The sequence below is a fragment of the Mustela putorius genome, unplaced genomic scaffold (assembly GCF_011764305.1).
Source record: "Mustela putorius furo isolate JIRA1106 unplaced genomic scaffold, ASM1176430v1.1 tig00003898_pilon_pilon_pilon, whole genome shotgun sequence".
Lineage (NCBI taxonomy): Eukaryota > Metazoa > Chordata > Mammalia > Carnivora > Mustelidae > Mustela > Mustela putorius.
This window is the reverse complement of record NW_025422047.1, coordinates 4,222,501-4,236,222: the sequence shown is the minus strand read 5'-3', so window position 1 is coordinate 4,236,222 and position 13,722 is coordinate 4,222,501. Positions and strand designations below refer to the sequence as shown.

Genomic DNA, 13,722 nt, shown 5'->3' with positions numbered 1-13,722 from the left:
TTTTAAATCTGTAACATGCAGAAACTTCCCATCCACTTGCCATTAGCCTCCTCCCAACTGAGTGGTTCTAACTACTCATGTGAGAAGGTAAAAGCCTAAACACTGGTATTTCTCCTGCTTCCCTTGTGCACTTGAAATGAGACTCCGTACTTTTGTCTCAGGTCAGGCCTTGAAAGTGTTCATTCATTTATTCATTTCCCAGTTATTTATTGAGCTTATACTACTCTCCCAAGTACTTTTCTACAAGCTAGGCATACAGCAGTGAACAAAACAAGTGTAAATCCAAGTTCTTATTAATAAATCCATCAGAAGTTTTCATACGGTGTTTCTTGTAAACATCTCAATTTGTTCATAAAGTTAGAGGAGCATTGCTCCACTGGTGGTATTAATTGCTTTGTAAGAACATTATTTATCTTATGGAAGAACTTACTTAAGCAAAGAGCAAACTCCCTTAGCAATTCAATTTACAGTATATCTACTTGCTATACATTGTATTCCCAAATGTCCAAGGAGTTAAAAAAAAAAAGTAATGTCTCCAGGGAGTGAATCTAGGTTCTGTAACATTGGCAGCATGTCAGTCACTTAAAATGAAAAGGGAGAATGTATTCAAAGAGCTCAAGGAAGAGAAAAGAGAACATAACCCAGGAAATGTCAAAATACCAGTCTCAATCTCTATTTCTCCATTGCTCTAGATACCTGACTTCTTATATCTCTAATCCAGAACCTGACAGCTATCCATTATTGTTTCTAGAACGGTACAAATATCACTTGGATAAAATTGCACATAGGTTTATACATTCTTTATAACAGTATTTTAAGGCCATATTAAATTGGCTGGGTGGGCTAGAAAAAAGATGGAGGCCTTATAAAGCAGTGGTATAAAAATGTATAAACATTTTTTCCGCCAGAATTTCTCTCTTGTAGTGTACACTCAATGAAAATTTTAAATGTCCAAATAGCTGAGTTGAAAATTCTTTTGTTTAGTCTCTGCCAGGTCAGACTTGATACTAAATGGATACTGATTGTCAGCTAGCACTGTTCAAAGGAGGAGTTTCCAAGTCTAGATTTCTCCAATATCCGGGCCAAAACCAAGTCATGATCTGACATGGGGAAGCAGGGTTGTCAGTTGGATGGTGATTTCTATCCATACTTTTGACCTCTTTGAGATCATTTTTGGTTCTTCCTATTTACCTTTTGCCCTCTCTTCTCTCTTTTCTTAAGAAAATATTCTTGTTTTTTAAGATTTTATTTATTTATTGGACAGAGAGATCACAAGTAGGCAGAGCAGCAGACGGGGAATGGAGAAGCAGGCTCCCCGCTGATCAGAGAGCCTGATACGGGCTCCATCCCAGGACCCTGAGATCATGACCTGAGCCGGAGGCAGAGACCCAACCCACTGAGCCACCCAGGCACCCCAAGAAAATATTCTTATTTAGATAAAGTTTAATCAACAGTTTGATGGTATATATATATATATATATATATATATATATATATTAACCTTGGATTTTCTTAATGATTTTCTGCTAGAATCTAAAGGCCATTTGTGGCTTATTTCTTGCCATGTGGCAATCCTTAAGTGTTTCAACTTCTTAGAAAACTAAACCCACTCAGCTTATGTTGCTTTGAGGGTATATTTCCAATTACTGAAATAAGAGTATTTAAATTTTTTAGATATTTAAATAATGCATATGATTTCGTCTGGAACACACGAGTAGTGAAGATACCTTCAGACTTTACCCCAAACTACCCCAAATGAAAGCCTATGGTCAACTTACCTTGTGCTGAAATATTTGTGCTTATGCTCTTAAATAAATTTAAAAAATTAAAATATTTATGCTCTATATATTATATAGGAATATGTGTCAAACTTGAGTTCATCTACCAAAGATAGAACCTAGCAAGCATATATCAGAAACGTCAAAGGGCTTTGTCCATCATGTAGAAAAGTCAGAAGCGATATCTAAACTGTTGACCAGTCAACAATCAGAAAGGATGCTCAACTAATTAGAACACAAGCTGGCCATACTGATTCATACTAGTTGAATTCAGCTACATTAAAGGGTTGTCCTTTTAAAGTCCAGTTTTTGTGGAGACAACCATTTTCAAGGCTTCTTAAATCCTAGTAAGGAATATTTTTGTGCAAAAAATAGAATTATTTGTTTCTTTTTTTTTTTTTTAAGATTTTATTTATTTATTTACACAGAGAGAGAGAGACAGCGAGAGAGGGAACACAAGCGGGGGAGTGGGAGAGGGAGAAGCAGGCTTCCTGCAGATCAGGGAGCCTGATGCGGGGCTCTATCCCAGGACTCTGGGACCATGACCTGAGCCAAAGGCAGATGCTTAATGACTGAGCCACCCAGGTACCCCGGATTATTTGTTTCTAAGAATGTAAAGATAGGTCATCAATTTCTAATATACAAATTAGGAGGAATAAGAGGTAGCTATCACTTTCTATAATATCTTTTCACTTAATAGGTTAGAAAATATATAGCCAATTTATACACATATTCATATTTTTAATATGCTCCCATTATTCCACTGTTTTATCCAACCTGATAAGCTGATGAAACATGGTAGAAAGGTAATTAGAAAAACACTTCCTACTGAGGTCAGCTTGGCTACCCACGGCAAGAGTAACCTTTTCTCAATTTTTCTTTTCTTTGTTTTGAGAAACTAGAAAAGGAATTTGTTTACTGAGGGCAAGAGGATGCAAGCAATATAAAAATCAAAAGCTTATCTGACTTTTCTTTCTCTGCTTCTCAATTGGGGGTTGGATTTTACTTGCACAATTTCTGAGGGTCCCAATGTACCCATGGAATTTATACTGGGGGATGCTGTAGGACAGATTCTTAAGAGACCCTTCTAGAGAACTCTCAGTGGGTGGGAGTGTTGCTCATTGTTGCCTATGTTTTTCCCTTCTGCTTCATGTGTATTACAAAATAGTCATTGCATGTGATGGTGAGCCCTGAGATAGAGAGAAGCAGCTCTGGAAGCCCACTTTGCCCTCTAGGCACAGGTCGAGGTCCCTTCATTATTTTGTCCACGGCCAGAGGATCTATTTGATTTTCCAAAAATCCAGGGGACTCCTTTTCCATGAGTACTCTCAGGTGCTCCTCTCTTAAGTAGCGTTTATCCCCAGCAAACTCATGAAACGTGAACATCATGGTTTCCAAGGTCTGTCCCATTTGAGAGAGCATTTTGGTGAGGTCTGTTGAAACCTCGGCCTGAGGCGCAGTGGGGACAATTGACTGGCTGGGATGCATGTCCATTGAGTCCTTTTCCTCAATATTTTCTGATTTGCTGTCTAAGTTAGGAAGAAAGTAACCACATGTAATATTTAAGTAAGTTATAAATATATATTAGCATATATTCTTATTCTTTTGTAATGAAACCTTTTTGTGAGTGTGTTTGTGTTTTCTTTTAGTCCACAAGTGATTAATTCGTTTGGATTTACTCAGCATAACATTTAATTATGGTGGTAAAAGGCAAAATCCTATCAAATGGTTTGCTATTTCAGTATTTAATCACTTCTATCTTAAATGAGTATATGTTTAGTCAATAAATATCCAGAGTCATGAAAACGTGTATTTTTATGTACCATATATATTTTCTCATCTTGTTTGGTGAGGACATAGATTAGATAGTTGATAATCTTCTATAATTACCGGAAGAAACATATTCATAAGTATGTTGAAAGACATTTTAAAAGTGCTCTAGTTACTGATGACTTGACGTTCTGAAGACAAATTGGACACTCACAAAGTGATTGTTTTCATCTGCTTTAGAAACACTTTATATGTAAAGTAATTGTGTGTTTAGGTGAAACAGTCATGGGCAATATATGCGCAAAGACAGACCAGCGTTGTGACAGTACCTCGTTCTGTCCCCATCTTGATTCAGTCAACTTTCACTAAACAGGCTGCTTTAAAAGGGGGAAGGAAAAGCAACTTGATAAGATAAAACTATGGGGAATTCCAAAATAAATACTGATAACTGACCTGTTTTTTGATGGCTCATTAATAGTTTTTTTGCTATGGTAGGAGTTGCTTGGCTTTATTTACTAGTACCAGTGGATAACTATGGTAAACACTTGGGTAATATCTTTGACATTTTCATATTCCCTGGATTGATAATGACCTTTCTCTCCCCCTTGTCTTTAAGATTTGATTTATTTATTTGAAGAGAGAGATCACAGTAGTCAGAGAGGCAGGCAGAGAGAGAGGCGGGGAAGCAGGCTCCTGGCTGAGCCTGATACGGGGCTCGATTCCAGGACCCTGGGATCATGACCTGAGCTGATGGCTTAACCCACTGAGCCACCCAGGCACCCTCTCCCATGTTTTTAAAAATCATATAAATTCTAAAACATTTTAAGAACATGGGATTATAGGGGCTCCTGGGTGTCTCAGTGGGTTAAAGCCTCTGCCTTTGGCTTAGGTCATGATCCCAGGTCCTGGGATGGAGCCCTGCATCAGGTTCTCTGCTCAGCCAGGAGCCTGCTTCCCCGCCTCTCTCTCTGCCTGCCTCTCTGACTACTGTGATCTCTGTCAAATAAATAAATAAAATCTTAAAAAAAAAAAAAAAAAGAACATGGGATTATAATTAAACAGGAAAAAACTCAGGGTTGTTTGTTTTTTCTTTTAGCCCGCCTGCCCCCCACCTTTTCAGAGTATTCATCTACATGTATAGTTGTATCCAGTGCTCATTTATATGCAAAAAGCAGCTGTGTATAACAAAAAGAAGCCAGTTTGAAACCTCTGAACCAAATTTCTAATGCCACTGTTCTATACATTAGTGTTTTTATCTTGATGCACTATAAAATGAAAGAATTAACTCTTGTTTGGCAGGTCTGATTCCTCATTGGCACCCGACTGAAACCTTCATCATCTGGTGCAAGAAATGGTCATTTGCTACTAAGGTTCTTCTCTTTAACCACTACTGCCCATCATAAGAAGTCGTTCCTTTAGAGCTACTTTCTTTTTATTTTTATGACTTTTTAACTTATCATTAACCCCATTCTCTTATCCTGTACTCTGAGATGAGCAAGAGGATAATATTCATAACAGTTCCATTGCTTACTCTAGAGATAATAACCTTTTTGAAAAAGAAGATAACCTTCCGTTTCTTTAAACATCAACTTCCTCTTTAAATCTATGGTAGCTTTCTCTTGTCACATTGGACTTTCAGTACATTCTTAAGGTAAATTCGACAAAATTATTTATAGTGTAGTCCATGCAAAGAAAATTAGACCAAACATACCAGAATTGTTTTTTTATAGCTTGTAAACTTGCTTAATGATTCTTTAGTATGTACTCCCACTTTTTTTTCAGGGATGTAAGTGACAATTTTTATTTTGAGTTGCATGGAATAATATTTAAAAATGTTTAAAAATAGTACTTAAAAATAGTGTGCATTCTTATCAATAAATATGTTAGCTTAGAAGTAATCTAAACCTAAAATGATGGTTAGAGCTAATTACAATTTAATATTTTCAATATGTTAAGAATTTGCTTGTTGTGGGAAAAGTAAGCAGATACACCTAAGTCTTTTTTAAATTATTATTTATTTTTTAAATTATTTTTATTAACATATAATGTATTATTTGCCCCAGGGGTACAGGTCTGTGAATCATCAGGCTTACATTTCACAGCACTCACCATAGCACATACCTTTCCCCAGCGTCCATAACCCACCCCCCTCTCCCTACCCTCCCACCTTCCAGCAACCTCCAGTTTGTTTTGTGAGATTGAGTCTCTTATGTTTTGTCTCCCTCCCAAAACCATCTTGTTTCATTTTTTCCTTCCCTACCCGCCAAACCCCTCACCCTTCCTCTCAAATTCCTCATATCAGAGAGATCATATGACAATTGTCTTTCTATGATGGACTTATTTTGCTTACTTTTTTATCCATATTTTTTCATGTTATTAAAGAAATGTAGTAGACTAATCACAAATCCTCGTTTCCTTCTAACTCAGTCTCATACGGCATTGTGTCTGGACCTGTTAAGTAGGATTGTTGTCATAAGATTAGATACAAGTATCTCTGTTGTCTAGACATTATATAACTCTCTACCACGTACTTCAGATCCTTGTTTTAAAGAAACCCCTTAGCCTCTTTAACAAGAAGAGATATTAAATGCTAATGAAAAGTCCCAAGCACTTATTTTTTTTTTTACAGCTTCTCATTGTCACCATCTGAATTTGCCAACTTCTACCCCATTCTCTACATATATAAAATTTTACTCTTATTTTAAATAAGAGCTGGTTTTCACTGTTTCACGTATGATGCCATGAAATGTTGGTATTATTTACCTCTTTGCATGTCTCCCTCCTTAAATTTCCCTTCTCATTTGCTATCTTTGCCTCCACTGACTTCTCATTCAGTTCAAAATAGTATTTTTAGGTTGCAAAGAATTTATTTGTTTGATTAATTCAACATGCAGTTATTGATGCCCCTTGCGTGCTGGGATGCGAACTAGATTCTGGAAGTCAATAGCTGGTCTCTGCTCTCAAGGGAAGTAGGGTCAGATAGGAGAGGTAGACAAATGAGCGGGTATTTGCAATGCAGTGGCGTGGCATGAGGGAGAAGTGTAAGGTGATGTAAGAACATGTAGAAATGGATGTTAAGTAATTTACAGGATAAAATCTGGCTATTGGTATCCACCAGTCTTGGGTAGAAATAAGACATTCCATACGAAATGTTCTTTGAGATTATGTAATTGTGAAATTTCTTCTTGCTGGAGAAAGCAGGAACGCCTTAAAAAAAATGTAGAGGAGACCAGGCCAACAAGGTTTAGGCAAGTCCCTTTCTCCTCAGTTGACCTCAGTTTTGTTAGACACAAAATAAGAAAGTTTGAATGAGATAACTCTGATGTCCTGTCTAGTTCTAAAACTGTGGGTCTGTAAGTTTTTCTTTTTCAGTTCACTGAAAAATCTAAATAGCCCAAACCTGTTTTGAAACCTATTTCAACAAATGATCCATAAAATAAATAAGCACAAAATTCAATTTTTTGGAAAAGTGGTCTGGCTATAGAACTGAGTAGTCCCATAAAATATTAATTTGGTCATAGTGTGGAAATGTGAAATGATTGTTAAATGAGTCAAGGCCTTATTTGTGGCCTTTGGCTCATTTGGTAAGATTACCCATTAGCCATGTAGGCAGTGTAACACGCATGGGCAAGCAGCTCATGGGAGCGTCCTAACAAATGTTAAATAAAAATTATCTTTTTCTAGTCTTAGGAATATATTTCTGTTATTTTTCAAAATAAGACTGAGCTCAGCTTTAAAGTCTCAGTCAATAGGAAAATAATTATATCCATTGTGCTTAAAATTCTGACCCCTATCTAAAAATGTTTTTCTAATACTTCTTATATCTTTTTGGAAATTTAGAAGTAGACTGAGCCGGGCGGGGGGCGTGGGAAAGGCTGGTGCAGTAGGAAGTGGCACCTGGCTGGCTGAGTCAGGAGAGCAAGGCAACTCTTGATTTGGGGGTTGTAAATTCAAGCTCCAGATTGGGTGTAGAGATAACATAAAAATAAAAATCTTTAAAAATAAGAAAAATTAAGGAAAAATATTAAAAAGTGGAAGGGGTGTTGGTGGTGTCGAACCTTCACTCAGTTTCATCATTCCTGACCATATGAACTCCCTCTATACCATTAAAATATGTCTATATAACATTTCCTCTTGCAAGAGCTGTTACTTCTTTGTCCCAAGACACTTATTTTTTTTTCTTTCAGTCATTAACTTTGGTTTCATAAGAAATTCCTTCTTCATTTTTTTATTTTATCTATATCTTGATAATAATAAATTTAATAACTGTTCTTAAAATCTCTGGATGATAATCCATCCGGCTCCCTCAGTATTCCATTAGCTTATCTACCAGAGAGAGAGCAAGCGCTTTTCTTTTTGCCCTTTTTAATGAGGCCTTCCTACCATGGCTCTAAATATCAACCAAACATGTTAATCTCTTAGGATCTGGCTATTATTAAAAAAAACTTTCAAACCTTTTCCTGAATTTTAAAAGATGTGATTATTCTAGTTCAATCTATTTACTTCCATGTGAACTCAAATGGAAATGAATCTCCTGAAATAGCCACATTTTCTTCATCCCAAGTATACATGAGGCATTTAAAAAAAAAAAAAAAAAAAACCCAAACCAAACAAAACCCAACTCACTGATCTAACTCTGAAATCTGGGTTTCCATGACACCAAACATCTGGATGAAATGTGAAAAATTTAGTAGATGTTTTCAAATATCCAACATTGTGTCGGCAAAACAGTTAAGTGACTGACTCAATCTTTCCATTTTTATCTGGGTATTTACGCTTCATATATGTAGCACCATCAGTCCTTTCTAGAAGGAAACATTATAAATCTCAGAAGCAATACATCACACACAAGGATGTATTGAGCACCTATTATGTGGGATACACTGTGCTAAGTGCTTTTAATCTTGACCTCTGTCCTCAAATGATTTACAGTGCAGTGAAGGATATAACAGAAGTACACAATATACATAAAAAACAGTGTAGGTCAAATAAAGACACAAGAGAGGAGAGAAAACACTGAAATTTTTAGGGAGAGTGACTACTTCTGGCTGGAGAGGATTTACCATTGGATCCAGTGTTTGGACTGGCCATGATGGACATGACAGGATCATGGAAATGGAAGGGCATGTTGTAAAATGTACTCTCTTCTGGCAGCTGGGAATTTTACTGAAATAAAATAACCCTAAATTAACTGGATGATTGCAAAAGCTGTTATGTCATTTTGCATTATCACAGCCTTTGGTTTCTGTAAGGTTTTTGAGTCTTAGGTATTTTGATTAACAAATTTCTATCATTTCTTTTAAGAGTTGCAACTTGACACAAGAAACATACTAAAATTCACTCTCTGTTTAGTCATTTTAAGAAATACCCTAAGAATTCTACCTTATACTTTGGTTTTCTTATTTAGATTTTTAAGAATTCTGGGTTTTATATACATTGCATGCTTAAATATCTGTCTTCCAAGTTGGGTCATTTTTAAATTTATTGGGATCACAACTCTGATAAGCCTTTTTTCAAAATCCCAATCCTCAATATTTTTGTCATATTTGATCAGAGTCTGCAGGCATAGATGAAAGCAACAAGGTTCGTTTCTTTCCTCTTCTTCTTTCTCCTTCCTCCTATTCTTTTTTCTTTTTTCAATAACAAATAATCGTTTTTAGCCAGAAGGGTGAAGGAATAAACTGAGAAAGCTGCAGGTAATCTAAGCCGGCCATGTATATGAGTCAGGACTAATTTATTGGCTCAAGTAACTGAAAGATAAAAGGAGCTGGCTTTAGGTAGAGCTGTATCCGCATGCAGAAATAATGTCAGGCATCTATTCTTCATTGGCTCTGCTTTTGTCTGCATGGGCTTCGTCCTCAGCCTGGCTTTTCTATTTCGGTGACAACAATGGCATCAGCAACTCCAGGCACACATTCTACTGACTGAGTTACCCCTGTGAAAAGAGAATGCCTTTGACGGACAGTCCAACTGACTCCCATTAACCTAACTTGGTTTTCATTCTCAATGCAGCCGGAATGACTGACTATACTGATTGACTAAGCCTGGTCCGCTGGCCACCCCTGAACACATTCCTAAAGAAAATCAGGGTACCATTACCAAAAAAGAAAGGGCAAAGATACTTCAGTGAGAAATGTAAACGTTGAAGTGGGAAAAACCTTCACTAAGTGTCAGGAGAGCATGTGGCTATCCCTTCTCTTCCTGCTTCCTGTTTCTGTGACTGGGCGTATGTTCCTTAAGCCTAGGAGTCTCTGTTTTCTCATCTACATAAGCTGGATTCCAGACCGTAGTTCTATCTCAAGACCTTTTTATTCTACTATTTTGTGGTTCTGACCTCAAGAACTCAGGACAGAGATAAGGGGACACACAGAAATGCAGACACTTTTAACAGTAACACAGAGCGAAAGATACATCATGTTTCCTATAGAAGTGCTTAGGGTAGAAACAGGAAGTGAGTTTGGCAGTGGAAGAGTGAAGAGTTTGTACTGTATCCTGACGTAGTGATCAGAAGCTCAAGACAATCTGAGAGAGAGAGAGAATCACTAAGATTCATAATTAACCATCACAAATTTTATTATAATCTCTATAGACATTTCTCAACCCATACAGAGCTTTCTTAATCTCTTCATTTTACTTTCCAGAGACTGGATTCTAGGCACAGTGTTTTTTTTTTTTTTTTTTTTTTTTTTAAAGATTTCACTTACTTACTTGACAGACAGAGATCACAAGTAGGCAGAGAGGCAGGCAGAGAGAGAGGAGGAAGTAGGCTCCCCGCTGAGCAGAAAGCCCAATGTGGGGCTCAATCCCAGGACCCCGAGATCATGACCTGAGCTGAAGGCAGAGGCTTTAACCCACTGAGCCACCCAGGCACCCTCTAAGCACAGTCTTTCTTGTTCAAGGTGACAGCACAGCTTGACTGAGAACTTATGTCTGTTTTTTGTTTGTTTGTTTGTTTGTTTTCCATTTTTCCTACAAATATTTAGAGATACTCAGATGAAGTTAGGGAGAATTACAAAAGTTGAAAAAACCCAAGGCTTTGCCCTCAGGAAGTTATACTTAATGAAAACAAAATATATAAATAATATATAACAATGAGAGGCTAAAGTTATGAGTACCAAATAAATTGCAATACAAATTTAGTGGAGAGATTACCTTCAACTGTGAGGATGTGATGGGTTTTAAATATCTTATTTTTTGTTATATGTGAAAATGTTATTTGTTGCATACATTCTAGTCATAGCATAGGAATTTTTGTTTACATATGAAAAAGATGTTAAATTAATGGCCAATGAATAAATTTGACACTCCAGAAAATGCATTTATTTATTCAGTGGTTAAGTCTTCGACACCTCTGCATGTACCCCAGTTCAGTAAGCATAGTTCTAGAGTAGTAAGGGATATTTACCCAATGCTAAATGATTTTAATTTAATTTTTATTTTTATTAGGATTTTGTTTATTTATTTTGAGAGAGAGAGCACGCACAAGAAGGGGTAAAGGGCAGAGGCAGAGAGAGAAGCAGACTCCCTGCTGAACCATCCCAGAACTCTGGGATCATGACTTGAGTTGAAGGCAATGCTTAACCAACTGAACCACCCAGGCGCCCTACCCAAGGCAGTTTTATTGTTCACCTCAGAAAAATTGCTTAGAGGGTTCCATATATGAGTGGCATCATCAAAATCTAAGTCACCTTGGTGAACTCTAAAGAGCAAATAGTGTTTTGGAGGGAACTGAGGAAAGGGAAGCTGTCGCCATGGTGATCAGTTTCCGAGAGTTTGCTCAAACTAAGACCCTGCTCAATAAATTACTCCACGGTTTGTCTCAATGGTTACATTATATCATCACAGAAGTCATTTGAGAAACTGGACATTGTTCCAAAGAGCTCGTCTAGTAAGTTTCATAGGCCAGCAAGTGAGTTAGACTCATTGGGTAGGGAGGAAAACGTAAAAGACAGGGCTGGTCCTAGAGATGTGCTGCTTTTAAAAATTATCTAGTCAGGGGTTCCTGGGTGGCTCAGTGTGTTAAGCCTTTGCTTTCAGCTCGGGTTGTGGTCCCAGGGTCCTGGGATCGAGCCCTGCATTGGGCTCTCGGCTCAGCAGGGAGCCTGCTTCTCACTTTTTCTCTCTCTCTGCCTCTCTGCCTACTTGAGATCTCTGGCTGTCAAATAAATAAATAAAATCTTTAAAAATAATTATCCAGTCAGAAAGTTATCATAGCATGAAAGAATATAACTTTATAAAAATGTTAAATTACTATGGATTTAAAAATATGAAGTACATGAATTCATTACAATTATGACAAATTATAATTTAAAAATGAAGAGTTTAAAACCCTTGTTTGAAGCAGTACAGACAGAGACAGTATAGGTATTTGTAAACAAAAAGTTAAAGTCTCAACCCCATACCCTACTTAACATAAACCATTATTGTTGTGTGTTTCGCCAGATGTTTTCTTGCAGTTACAGGGACAAATAGATTCATATTTAATCTATTCATCTCTTTTACAAAAATTCATAATACATATTCTACAAATTTACTTTTTTTCACTCAATATATGAGAAAACCTTTTCATGAGAACCTCACATTTTATTTAACTATGATTCACTTGATAGGTTATTTCCAATTTTTCACCCTTCCAAATACTACCATTTTCATTTATCCTATATTTCTAATTCATGAGATGATTAGAAATATAACTTGAAGTCTTCTTAGACATCAGTACAAATCCTTTGAACATAGAATAAAATTCACGATAAATCATTTCCAGTTTGGACATTATTGGAAAGGGATTAATCACAAAAGAAGATTATTATTAAGTGGTTTCTTCCAAAAACTGTTTCGCCGATGTATTCTAAGGATACTGTAGATCCATGTACTTGATAAACTAGGTTAACCTCAAAAGGAGAGAGGGGCAGAAGGTCTAAGTAAGGTTAGTATCTTGAATAAAAATAATACCTTACTTTCAAATGAGTCTTTAGGGGGAAAAAAAGCAATTAAAAATATTTTCTGTCTACACTGGGTCATGAGCCACACATGTCTCATTAACTTTTTGAAGAGTTGTCAGTTGATATTCAAAGTAAGCAGATCCTTGTGACTCACTTCTGTTTCAACGGTGGCTTCAGAACTATTTTGGGATGTGAAAAACTTTGACCTATGCTGGTTCTTTCTTGATGAAGGGAATCATCATCGTCGCTATTATGTTACGGTGTGCGTTCTTAAAAGTAAATTGAGCCACCTCTGGGCCACTGGACCAGAGTAGGTTGGCCCCCAACAGTGAACAGACTAAACTATAGCTTTAGTCCAAGAATATGGAAACTGACAACAAATTATTGCTTGTGGTCTACTTCCAGTTTTCAAGTGCAAACATACCAAAGTTTATTTTAAACTTGAGCCAGTCAGACATTTAGTAATATACATCAAAGAAGAAGTGAAGGCCTCCCATGTTTATTATTTCAATATGATGTCTGTTCTAATAAAGTAGAAGAATGCATATGATAGACCATGTAGTAGAAATTCTCTGGTTCTACAGTTTAGGCCTTAAATATATACATATATTTGTAAATTAATCCAAAACACATTGCCATGGTTCCAGTTCCTCTGAAAGCTGATTGTTTTCCATCCCCTTTTTAATTTTAGAAATATAGTGGCTGACTGCCAGAACACTTTCCGATAAACAGTCCACTCCATGTATAAAAGGGGCATAGAATCACGAATGTTCAAAAACCACAGAACGTTATTTAAATAAGTTAAAGTTATTATGGTCTTCCCTATTAATTAAAAAAAAAAGCCCATCTGTGCAAGGTGAATTTTGGTAAGGTCCCAATTTTTTTAATGATTGTGGATGGAATTTGCAACTGCTCTCATCATGAAACGAAAGTATGGCTCAGGGATTCCCAAGATAAAATGTACTGTTTATGTACTTTTGTGGTCATTTGACTAAATTTCTAATAAAACACTGGAAAGAATTCTTGTTATGTGATCAGAATTTACAGTCCTACTTGAAGGAATTGGCTCTCCACTCACATCAGATTTCTACGCTTCCACTTCCTTAACATCCTAAACCTTTATTTCATCCAAACCTTCTGCATGTGCATGTGTGTGTCTGCCTCTGTCCCTCTTTTTCACACACCCCTCCCCACAACACCCATGTTTTGTTAGACCTGCCTTGAGCACACTC

General features: G+C 36.7%; 1 protein-coding gene and 1 pseudogene across 9 annotated transcripts in view; one reads left to right on the top strand and one right to left on the bottom strand.

Annotated features, from left to right (window-relative positions):
- Positions 1-13,722, top strand: part of MEIS2 (Meis homeobox 2) — a 208,547-nt gene that overhangs the window by 132,842 nt on the left and 61,983 nt on the right. The gene's annotated exons all lie outside the window — the stretch shown is intronic.
- LOC123388313 lies at positions 2,907-3,200 on the bottom strand (annotated as a pseudogene).